Consider the following 13,162-nt stretch of genomic DNA (forward strand, 5'->3'; position numbering starts at 1 on the left):
GCCTGCAATCCTCGCGCTCAGGAAAGTGGAGTCGGGAAGATCAGAAGTTCAAGGCCATCCTCTGCTAGTGACTTTGAGGTCAACCCGGGTTCCCTGAGATCTTGTCTCCACTAAATTAGTCTAAAATGAAGTAGGAGATGACTGGATAACATGGTGGAGAATAAGAATGTTACATATTGGCAGCTGCGGGGGTGGAGCCAAGGTAAACGTTGGCTCTGTTCTCAGCAAAGAATGTTCCTTGCAGGAAAAGACAGGTCTAACCCAGGCTCACACAAAAGCTGCATTAATTCAGAAGAAAAGAGAACTCTGGGTTGGTGGAGAGGACTCTGCCAACTAGAGCAACCTCCTGCCTTCTCCAAAGCAGGCCTCCCGCGCCCAGGGTCTCTCAGCCCCATGGATGCACAAACGTTGTTAAGGAGCCTCAGGGTCAAACAGCAGGTAGCTCCAAGAAGGGGTCCACGGTTCTGAACAGTGTGAACAATTGCCAGCCTTCCCCAGGCCTGCGGATTCTCCGGCCTGGTCAGCGGTTCTATGGGGTTATTTTTAGTGAGTTGAGTTAATAGAGATCCCGGAAGTGTCGTGAAAAAAGCCAAATCACTGGAGGCTCCCTGCTGACTTCCTAGCCTGAAGCAGGCTGCAGCCACAGGGAGACCAGCCAGGGTTAGACAAGTAGTGTGTCATAGTGGAGGTAGAGTGTGTTTGAGTGAGTGAGTGTGTGTGTGTGTGTGTGTGTGTGTGTATGGGTGTGTGTGTATATGTGTGTGTGAGAATGTGTGTGAGAGTGTGTGTGTGTGAGAATGTGTGTGAGAGTGTGAGTGTGTGTGTATATGTGTGTGTGTGAGGGTGTGTGTATGTGTGTATGGGTGTGTGAGTGTGAGTGTGTGTGTGTGTATATGTGTGTGTGAGAATGTGTGTGAGAGTGTGTGTATGTGTATGTGGGGGGGACTGTGTGAGTGTGTGTATGTGTGTGTATATGTGTGTGTATATGTGTATGTGGGGGGGTATGTGTGAGTGTGTATATGTGTGTGTATATGTGTGTGTATATGTGTGTGTATATGTGTATGTGGGGGGGTATGTGTGGGTGTGGGTGTGTGTGAGTAGGGATGTGTGAGTGTGTGTGTGTGAGAATGTGTGTGTGAGAATGTGTGTGTGAGAATGTGTGTGTGAGAATGTGTGTGTGAGAATGTGTGTGTGAGAGTATGTATGTGAGAGTGTGTGTGCATGTGGGGGAGTGTAAGAGTGTGTGTCTGTGTGTGTGTGTGTGTGTGTGTGTATGAGAGAGAGAGAGAGAGAGAGAGAGAGAGAGAGAGAGAACACCAAGGACCTTGCACATGACAAGCAAGTGTTGTCTCAACTTTTCCTGGGGAGACATGGCTAAAGGTCCGCTCCCCTCAGACAGGACAAGACCAAGGACAGATCGATTTCACACAAGTCTAGACTGGTGTGCCAAGGAATTTATTGGGCTTGCTTTTAAGACTCATGGGTAAGTCAAGAACGGTGGTGTCTACGTTTAATTCCAGAACTTGGAGGATCTCTGTGAGTTCAAGGTCAGCCTGGTCTACAGAGTGAGTTCCAGAACACCCAGGGTTCTGTTACATAGAGAAACCTTGTTTGGGGAAAAAAAAAATTCATGGGTGACCCCTAAACAACCATATCACCACACGTCCTACCCAAGGATGGACGATGGCATCCTCATAGCTGCACAGACTGAGTCCCCTTCTGTTAAGGTCCCTGAATACACTCCAGCACCTCCCAGAAGAACATGCAGCTGAGACAGGGGTGTGGGGGAGAGGGGACGCAGGACCGAGTGACTGAGTCTCAGGTAGGAGAGGAATGACGATCTCCAGCCCTCCGAATGAGGGACCATGAGCAGGCCCCATCTTGAGGATTGCTCCAGGGAGTCCAGCTGCTCTGATGAAGACAGCCGTGGTTTGCGATGCTTGGGGGCACCAGTCTGAAACAGCAAGGGCATCGGCACCCAGCCCCATTGCTTAGCATCGGAACGGAGGCATCCTATGTTAGGTCTCTCGGAGTCTAGATAGGGACAAAGGGGATGAGCTCGACTTTCTTCCTCAAACAATAAATATCAAGGTGAAGCAGAGTAGCAACAGTGAGAGTCTTCAGGGAAGGAGATAAGCCGTAAGCTCACATGACATTAAAATACATGTTAGAAAATCAAAGTCACACCCTCCCCGCTGATGTCAACCCTTGGGCTCGTATTTAAATAACCTCTAGCCTGCCTTTTTTTTTTTCCCTGAATAACTGTCAGGATAATTAGAGTTATAACAAAAGACATACAGACTTACGCAGGAAAGAAAATTATGACAGCCCTGATCAAAATTACCCTCTAAATATCATGTTACCGTTTTAACAACCATGTTTTAGTTGTAGGCTAGGACGATGAGTCATGCTACCAAAGCTAGACACAGAAATGAAATCTGATTCGCTCTTCTGCTGGCAACGGACGCGCCCACGGCAGCCCGCCTGCAGGGGATATGCACTCAGCTCCTGGTGGCCATGGCCCCTAAATGCTAAAGGGAAAAGAGGTGGGGGGTGGATGAGAATAGAAATGAAGGCTCTTCCACCGTCTCTGCTACTCTGAGCATCAAGCGTCCTCAGTGTGGTTCCCATGCAGAGGATGAACAAAAACAAAACACCCAGCCAAGGACAATGCACTGAATGCCATCGCCTGACTGTTCAGCCTTCTGACCCAATTTTATAATAACTTTAACTTTGTTTATCACCAAACATGGAACCTACCCCAGGGGACACAAGGGCCATTTGAAGAAGGAGAATAAAGAAAAAGACGTAGCTCAATCTGACTTTGTAGAACAAATAATAATAATAATAATAATAATAATAATAATAATAATAATAATGAAAAAAATATTGGGGACAGTGTCTTACTATGTATCCCCGATTGGCCTGGAACTAGCTACCTAGACCAGGCTAGCCTCAGAAGTCACAGAGGTCTGCCCGCCTCTGCCCTCTAGAATGCTGTAATTATCGATGTAGCCGCTACACTCAGCACTCCTACCCACTGAGCTATCTTGCCAGCCCAGTCATTCACTTTTAAGCAACATTTTCCTTCTTCATTTGAACTCCACAAGAGATGTGCTCTCAATCCCTGTGTGTTGTGAGGAATTCAAGCAGGTAGAAGGAACAGGAAGCAGGGAGTATCCCAGAATGCACTTGTCAGGCAAATTGGGCATCCTCTTCTCAGTCACGGATGTTACCTGCTCTTGCTGACAGCTGCTATGAGGAACACCAGCCAGAATGATGACCCCCCAAGGCAGAACAACCTTCAAGGTGCTGTCTTTATCAACGCCATGGTTTGAATGCTTGTCTGTTCCCAAATTCGGATTGACATTTAATCACCCGTGTAACACGGTGAGGAAGTGGAGTCTTGAAGAAGCGACTTGCCCACAAGGGCTTACGAATGGGCCAACACCATTATCACATGAGCAGGTTCCTTACTAAAGAATGAATTCGTGGTGTGGAACATGGGCTCTGGCTGTGATGTGACATTGTACTCCTAAACTCGACAGAGCTACCATTACCTGTGAAAGCAGCGGCGACAACCTTCTGGGGCCTCACTCCTCTCACACTCATATACAGCTCATAGTTGCTGGTGTGCCTTTCATTTCTTTCAAAGTCTACTTTCAGTGATGGTTCTTAAACACTTTAACCTCCCTTCTAACTCACCACCCACCAAGGGTAGTAGGACAGAAAGGATATGGGGAGGGTGGACCTGTTCTTTGGAGTAAATCCCATCTGTGCTGTCAGGAAATCAGCAATTCAGTTCACAGGTCAACAGTGGCAGCTCGATCCACTCACAAACACTCCACAGATACACCAGCAGTCCAGTTTGGTAGTGTCGGGAGAGCAAACACGAACCAGTACTACATAGCAGAGACAGCCAGGCCTCAGTTTTGGCACTAGTCAGCGGGAGAGACCAGGAGGGATGCCAGGAGAAGATCTCTATGCCTCACTCATGGAAGCAAAGATCAGCAAAGATTCGAGACCCACAAGCTTGCACAACTAGCTCTATAAGCAAGCCTAGCTCGGCTTCTCTCACTGGCAGTAGAGTCAGTCCTTTTTTTATACTCCCTCCAAACATCTCGTGTCCTCCACGGGTCTTGCTTCAGCCCCTGTGTCTGTCTCAGCTGACATCACTCTGCCAATCAGCTCGAGTCCTCGGAAGCATCAAGAAGCCACAGCACACCACAAGACTTTTGATGTTTTACTCTCTATGGAGTCCCAACAAATGCAGCTCAACTACGAGTGTCCTGAGGAAAGACTCCTTCAGGTGTTTGCCTCAGCAAAACACCATCTAACACAACAGGTCTTCCGAAGAACCCTTGAGTGTCTACTTCATGTTGCTCCCCTCCCCTCACCCATTTCATCTCTCCTCCTCTAGGCCACAGAAGATACTCATGCTTGGGCCTCAAAGCCTCCAGGACTGCAAACCAGCACATTTCTGCCCATCAGCCCCTGCTGAGTCTGAGATATTCCATCAAAGCGACACACGCAGATATGGCAGCTGCCATCCCTGGAATAGCAAATAGCTTTGGAATTATGTGGTCCTTATCCTAGGGAAGCTAGCTGTTGTCCTACTGAAGAAGTACCATCTTATCAACAGCCAGTCCACACTGTCTCCATCGAAAATTGGCATTTGGGTTATGATGTCTGGTGTCAATTAAGCATGAATTTCTTAATCCAGCCCTCGCCTCATTAGCATCTCATCAGAAGGAACAGGGTAAGACCTCCATCTGAAGAACACTCTTTTGGGGGTTTGTCATTAACCCTGAAAGTCAATGGCGCCTCCTGTCCCCATGGAAGCCACTTGAAGGGGGAAATGGCTTAGACACCACTGTCGGCCGTCTCTAACTTCTAGCCTTCCGCTTTCCCAAGACAATGTGGACTTTTCTATCCTCTGTGTCCAGAGGCATTTCAAGCCTTCTGGGCTCCTTTAAAATAACTAAAAGTTCCTTCTTAACAGACAACTCGAATTCCCCTGACTGCAATTTAAACAGACGCCCCTTTCTACCCGACTGATGGACAGAACCGTAAAACTCAGGCGTCCCACACCATCGACCAAACTACTTTCTGACCTTCCGAGTTTTGTTTCCACGTCCCCACCTGGATCTTGAAACTAATGGAGGGGCTTGCAGTGAGAGGCAACCATTAGATTAAAAAGATTCACGGGGAAATAATGATTGCCTAATTTAGCAGAGCAGAGAGAACTGGTACAACCTTCAAATGTCATCATCGGAGGCAGCGCTGAAATGCCTCCGTTTCCTGACACAGTTCTGTCAATTAGCCAAGGAGGACAATTACCACTCCTTTCACTCTTTTATTTGCAAAGAACCAGAACTTTCTAAGGGTGATAAATGATTCCCTGGAAAATTGAATGCTGCTCCTGCTAAATTTGCACTTTTCATATGGTAAGGATTTGGGTGGACTTTTTCCCCAGTTATTTCTCATAATCAATAGGATAAGCAAGTATCTCGTGTGCACACACACACACACACACACACACACACACACAACTGTGTAGAATTCAGAAAATAGGGCAAGAAATCTGGCAGGCTCAGATCTGTCCAAATGACCAGTGAATGAGTACGCGCACCTCAGTATCATTAGTGAGGATGTGCTTAGCCAAATGATGAAGCAAATTTCATTTCATTGTTTTAAATTCTATTCCCATTGCCCTAAAAAAGAAAAGGAAATGTATTCAGATTATGACCTTTGAGAATTTCTGGACTCATTAGCGTTTTCTAACAACACAGCCCAGAATTAAAGCGGGGACTAAAACGGCAGTGTCCCCCCAACTGCAGTCAGTACATCATTAATGGTGCATAATTAAGAAGGTGCCCATGTTGGTCCCCTGTCTTGGCTGACGATGGCTCACAAGTAGCATTTTTAGTTTATTATATAATATAGCCAGATAACAATGGCCAAACCTGTTAGTTCAAAAAGGGAGCTAATTTTACTCCCGTGCTAAGGACAAGGGACAAAGGGAACGGTGGGGAGAGACACTAATGAAGATGCTGAACCAGGTTCCAGAAGTCTCTGTAGCCTTGAGGGCTTCTTGGGCTATGGCAGAGATAAAAACAGGTCAAGGGGAAACGGGCAGGCTCAGATACAGGCACGGAAGAGTGGGAAGGGAAAAATCAGAGAGGGACCTCAGGAAGGGAAGGGTCACCAGTAACTGTTCTCCGTTGTCACCTGAATACCTGCGACAGACTCTCCTCCACAAGGCCATCACAGAAGGCAGAGTAAAGGAGAGAAAGGGATCTCTAGGTGGTGTCTACTGGGGAGCCACGCCCACAAGGGGCCCAGCAGGAATGCAACTCCACCAGCTCTGCGTGTGGTGCAGCTGTGATTACTTATGGTAAGAAGACGTTGGGGCTGGAGAGATGGCTCAGGGGTTAAGAGCACTGACAGTTCTTCCAGAGATCCTGAGTTCAATCCCCAGCAACCACATGGTGGTTTACAACCATCTATAGTAAGATCTGATGCCCTCTTCTGGTGTATCTGAAGACAACTACAGTGTACTCATACACATAAAATAAATAAACCTTTAAAAAAAAAAAAGAAGAAGAAGAAGACGTTGGAAGTCCGGAGCTGGAGAATCATGGGAGCCTATTGTAATCTCGCTTGTCTCACTTCTATGACGTGACAAGAAGCAAGGCAAGGGGAGAAGGGTTCATTCTGGTTCACGGTTTGCCCGTCATGGCAGTGAGGGCATGGCGGCGGGTATTAGGGTTTAAGTCTCGGCCCGTGCCGGGACAGAACACACCAAGCCAACATGGGTCCACGTGAAGAGGTTTAAGGAGAGAGGAAGAGGAGAGGAGAGGAAAGGAGGCTGACCATGGGCAGGTGGAGGGAAGGGGGAAGGGGAGAAGAGGAGAGAAGGGACAGGGACAGAGGGGAAGAGAGCAGAGAAGTGAAGAACAAAGAGAAAGCAAGAGTGAGAGAAGGGGGCAAGCAGCCTCCTTTATAGTCAGGCACAGCTGGCTGTTGCCAGGCAACTGTGGGGTGTAGCATACCTGGTTGTTCCCAGGTAGCTTTGTGGGTGGAGCTTAGACAGAATACCAACAATGGGACTGCTCACGGTTCTAGCAGCAAGTCCTTGAGGCTGCTTCCTCTCAAGGGATGAATCAGGAAACAGAGGAAGCAGGAGGTCAGGCTGAGTTCTACCCATTAATGACTTACTTCCTCCACCAGGTCCCCACTTCCTACAGGATCCAAAACCTCCCATACAGCATTGCCGGCTGGTGCCCCAGAGTTCGAAGACAGCCTACGCAGAACCCTTTACACGGCTTTTTGTCGCGTTAAGGATTGACCTGAGCTCCCTTGCAGCAGAGCCGCTGGCTTCAGAGGGCGACCCTCAAGAGAAACTTCTATGCGCGCGCACACTCAGACACCCTCACTCAGCCTTGCCTGCTCCGTGCTTACCCATGAGCCACTGGCCGAGGCACATCACAGGTCCAAGCCCAGAACTGACTAGGAGGGAATGCCCAAGGCACAAACACAAAACCCACGGTTCAAACGAAACACCAACATGCCAGTCGGCTACCCCTCCGAGTAAGTTCACATTCTGAAGTTCGGGAAGGACGGTTTTGGAGAGCTGCTGTTCCACACCCTGCGGTGAGGACCTGGGGCTCTACTTAGCTTGTGTGAGAGCAAACGAGTAAGCAGACAAACGCTGGGCTGCATTGCACCCGGGTGGAACAATGCGAGATATGCCTTTGCGAGCTCACTGTTGGGTGCTGCTCTAACCTCTGGGTGCTCATTCTAAAGAGATACTCAAAATGCATTGTTCTTAGAATCTGTCCGGGATGCATAGACGTCTCTCCGAGCAAAAGCACAGCCACACTCACTCACGGGTCCCCCGACAGGCAGCCTCCTCCCTGTCTCTCCCAATTTCAAACTCAGTTCTCCCTGCTTCGTAATTAGGCCTGAATTTGGGTCCATCCAACATAATGACAAGTGCCCAGAGAGGCCCCATCTTATTTCCCTGCTCAGCCCTCATTATAAGTCTCAGCTGATGGGCTGCTAAGTCCTGACACCGCATATTTATTTAGAGTCGCAAACACCTGTGACCAGAAAAACCAGGCCAGCGGGAAGCCTTGTTTCACCCCCTCCCCCACCCCTGTTCCAGGGGGGAGGCTCATCCTCCTACCACCCCCACAGCCGGAAGCCGGAAGCCAAGAAGCACCTGAGAAGGCCTTGCTCAGCTTCCCTGGAGGGATAGCCCATCCCAGGAGAAGATACTAGCCCACCATGGGTTAAAGAAATAATTATTGTGGGGCTGGGAGAGTTGGTAAACAGCCTTCGCCCAAGGAGGGAGCAGGTTTCCTGAGTCCAGCTGAGAAATACAATTAAGTTGTAATATTTTGTCAGGGCTTTTTCCCTCCTCCTTACTGTTTATCAGTGTTAAGAGACAATTTCCACTCTGCAATTCTCCAAGATGGTGAGTGGAGCTCACAGCAGGCAGGTAAAATTAAACTGCCTGTCAAAAGACACTGGCCTTGCATGTTGCTACACACACTGAACCAACAAGATGAGAGTTCTGGTTCCAGAGATCTGCTGACTGGAAACTCTGACAACAGGACACAGGGCAGGAGTGACTCCTTTGTCTTTTCTATTACTCAGACTCTTGAGCTGGTTCAACAGAAAGATGCCGGATCCCCTACATTCCCGCAAGTCGTCCTGTCTTCTCCACAGATGAGGATCTCACAGAAGGGTCTCTGGTTCCCCAGGAACAATGAGGTCTGCGTCCTAGTTAGCGTTCTGTATCACTGTGCTAAAACATTGACCAAGACCAACTTGGAGAGGAAAGATTTGGTTTATATGTCCCAGTCTACCATTGAGGGAAGTCGGGGCAGAAACTCAAGGCAGCAAGCTGACAGAAGGAACAGAAGCAGAAGCCATGGAGGAACATGACTTTCTTGCTTGCTCAGACTGCTTTCATACAGAACCCAGGACCACCTTGCCCAGGGGTGATGCCACCCACAGTGGCTGGGCCCTCACACTTCAATCTTCAAACAAGAAAACGCCTCACAGACCTGCCCACAGGCCAATCTGATGGAGGAAGTTCCTCTGCTGAGGTTCCCTCTCCTTCAGGTGACTCCAATTTGTGTCAAGTTGATAAAAAATAACCAGCACAGTCCATTAGGAGCCTCCCCTCCTGGAAGAAACCCATCTTTGAACAAGCCAGAGGCAGCACCTATCGCCTAACAGTTAACCCATTCCCCCACTGAGCCTCAGGGAATGTGACCGTCCAAATGAGGTACGGCAGCCCAGAAGGTTCACGTTTAGCCAATCTCAAAATCCCATCAGCCTTGGATCACTCTTCATTTTTCTTCACACTGAATAGCTAAGAATGTGTCAACTCTATTGTCCTAAATGTAATTCGCACTAGAGAGAGGAATGCTGGCACACCCCTAAAATGCCAGCCCATGGAAAGCTGAGGCAGGAGGAATGGTGGGAGGGCTCAAGGTCAGCGTAAACTACATAGTGAGTTCCAGGCTACCCGTGGCTGTGATGCCAAGATTATGCCTCAAGAAAACAACAACAAAAGGGTATACATCAAAAGACTTGTGCATGAATGTTCTGACTGCCTTTATGCAGAATAGCCCAAAGCCCAAATGGAACCTCCACTAACAGAAAAAAGGATAAAAACCATAAAACTGAGCCTGCATAACAAAATAGTGTTCCTCAATAAATCAGGCCAATGAGATGGGGCAAGCCAGTGACATGGCGACATAAAAATGACTCTCACCGTTGAGAGTTTGAGTGAAAGAGGCCAGTAACGTCTGAAGCACACTGATTTATGTGGACAAGTCAGAATGGTAGTTATCTCTAGGCAGGGCAAAGGGAACAGGATGTAGGTAGGCTAAGATCTTTCCTCAGCTCCTAGAAAATGTCTGTACCTTTATCGTCCCTGTAGTCACACAGTTGCACACACTTGTAAAGAGTCATCAAGACATACAGTTCAGATGTGTTCCTTTGACTGTACATAGATGAGACCTCTATAAGGAACCTCTAAAATTTACTCCCCATGTCTTGTAGCTTAGGTGGTATCTGCCTTTCCAAGTCATCAGAACTGTCCCGGCCTCCAGCAATCTGCTTAAAATAGGTCTCTTTCATTATTCCTGGGTGAAGTGGAAACATAAGGGTTCTTTGGAAAGTCAGTTGGATGGTGTTTTACTGGGGCAGACACAGGAACATTTAGCTGAAGTTGACACAGGTAAAAAGCTAAGGCAGACTCATGAAGGAATGTTCCTCTGAGGCAGACACAGGTGAAAGGATGTTCTGCTAAAGCAAGCATGTAAAAGGACATGTGAGGAAGGATTCTTTGCTAACAACACGCATTGGTCTGCATTTGTTGGGACTCCATAGAGAGAAACATGCCACAGACTTAGGCCACAAACTTTCTTGCCACTTCCTCAGACTCAGGCTGATTGGCAAAGTGGTGTCAGCTGAGGCAAAATGTGATATTTGGAGGGTATAAAAGGACTTGACAGTGCCAGGGGCTGAGCTAGGCTTGCTTATGGAGCTAGCCGTGCAATGCTTGTGGGTCTCCCGTCCTCACTGATCTTCACTTTGCTGAGAGAGGCACTGCAAGAACTTCTCCTGGTGTTCTTGCTGGTCTTGTGCCAAGGCTGAGGCCTGGCTGTCTCTGATAGGTTGATTCGTGTTTGCTATTCCCACTCTACTTTTCTAAACAGGTCCACTAACCCCACTCTGGCCCCAGTTTCCTTTCTTTCCCACAACCTCTGGTTGGATGGTGAGCTAAAAGGGAAGTTAAAGTGTTTAAGAACCATCATTAAAAATAGGTTCTGAAAAAGTTAAAGTTACACTTGGGCTCCTGGATAGATGAGCATGTAGATGAGGATGGATGGATGAAGGATGGGTAGACGGATGGGTGGGTGCATGCATGCATAAGGATGGGTGGATGACTAGATAGATGGATACATAAGGATGGATGGATGAAGGATGGATGGATATATACACAAGGATGGATGTTTGAATGGATTATGGGTGGATGGATGAATGGATGGATGGTGTTGGCATTATGCTGGCACTTCAACTTTCAGAGACTAACCTATACTGTTGAATTTCTCTCACAGAAGCTGGGCTGAATCTGTACACACTCACACTCACCTGGTCCTCCAGGTGCCAGCAGCACACAGCAGGGAGTTGAGCAGTGTGTGACCAAATGAAAGACTGAAGTTTGCACATTCACAAGAAAATAAAACCATAATGTAGGCCCATACGGTTAACCATTATCTGAGGTACTAGGAAACCAGGCTTAACAACTTTAATGAAGGAAAGCAAACCTTGAATAAGTCAAACTTAAGACCGAAGCAACCTGCATTAAGTGTCTTGACAATTGTGACTGGTGCCCAATTGTTTAGGTCAATAGCGGTTGGGGGTGGTTGGGGATTGAACTCAGGATCTCACAGACACTAGGCAAGTGCTACATCACTGAGCCATGCCCCTAACTAAGGCTAAGGTCAAGATTTTCTGAATGGATGAGAGATATGCCGCCAAGTTATCTAAGAAGATAAGAGACAAACTTGTAGTTGAATTAGTTACTGTTCCCTTGCTGTGACAAAACACAGTGACCAAGGCAGCTTACAGAAGAAAGCATTTACTTGAGTTTATGATTTCAGAGAGTTAGTGTCCATGACAGCAGAACAAAAGCACAGAGGCAGGAACAACAGAGAGTTCACATCTTGATCCACAAGCAGGAGGCAAAGAACATAATGGGAAAGACACAAGTCTTTTGAAACCTCAAAGCCTGCCCCAGAGACACACTTCAACAAGGCCACACCTCCTAATCCTTCCCAAACAGCTCCACCAGTAGGGGACCAAGGCATCCGAATATATGAGCCTATGGAGGCCACTCTCACTCAAAGCACCACAGCAGACAATTAATAATTGAGACTCAGTTACATCCTTGGGTCTCTAACTGGGAGTGTCTTATTCAGACATGCCTAAATCCAGATCTTGTTTTTTATCTGTTTCATCAGATTTTCATCTTTATTCTTTTAACAATGTATGGATGGAACTTTTTTCCTAAAGCGAAGAAAAAACTTTTTTAAAAGGAAAACATCTTAAGTATGAAAACATATCCCCAATTCCTTGAAAGAGAGAGTCCTCAGACAAGGGCGGGTAGGACTAAGAACAGCAAACTGAATTACCTTGCTGAAAAGAAGGTTATTCTAACCTTTTGAGGTGGTGTGGATGTAAATATCTGCAAAGGAGCAGGAATATAGGTGGGAAATGTCCTAGTTACACAGGGAAGGCTGACGCTACATAGGCATTGATCATTTTTAAGATAACAGCCTAGTAAGATGTGTCATTTCTATCTCTCTATATACTAAATCTGTGATGTTTGAGATAAAACAGGGTAGACTTCAGCTGATGATATTCTAAATCTGTAGAACATGAAGCTGCAATAGATTAAACTACTCCAGAAACTTGACCTTGAGCCACTGCCTGTGTTTACAAAACCACCTCTACTGTGTACTGTCCTCAGACAGCCCAGAGCCCAAAGTTGGTGAGTACCAAAAGCAATCGAGTATAGCCCATTCCTCTTAAATAAGGCTGTTGTGTGCATGCACACAAACGCACAAGCACTCACTCACTCTTACAAATACACTATCCTAGCCCTGCCAACATCCCACAACATGGAACCAGAGGCTCCCACTGTTAACAATTTGCTTTATTTGATATGGTCTCACTGAGTAGCCATGACTACCTTGGAACTAGAAACTCTCCTGGAAAGAGGAACACTCCTCCACTGTTGGTGGGATTGCAAACTGGTACAACCACTCTGGAAATCAGTCTGGAGGTTCCTCAGAAAATTGGACATTACACTACCTGAGGACCCAGCTATACCTCTCCTGGGCATATACCCAAAAGATGCTCCAACATACAACAAAGACACATGCTCCACTATGTTCAGAGCAGCCTTATTTATAATAGCCAGAAGCTGGAAAGAACCCAGATGCCCTTCAACAGAGGAATGGATTCAAAAAAATGTGGTACATCTACACAATGGAGTACTAATCAGCTATCAAAAACAATGCCTTCATGAAATTCATAGGCAAATGGAATGAAATAGAAAATATCATCCTGA

This window comes from Rattus norvegicus, chromosome 8, assembly GCF_036323735.1.
Source record: "Rattus norvegicus strain BN/NHsdMcwi chromosome 8, GRCr8, whole genome shotgun sequence".
NCBI classification, from domain to species: domain Eukaryota; kingdom Metazoa; phylum Chordata; class Mammalia; order Rodentia; family Muridae; genus Rattus; species Rattus norvegicus.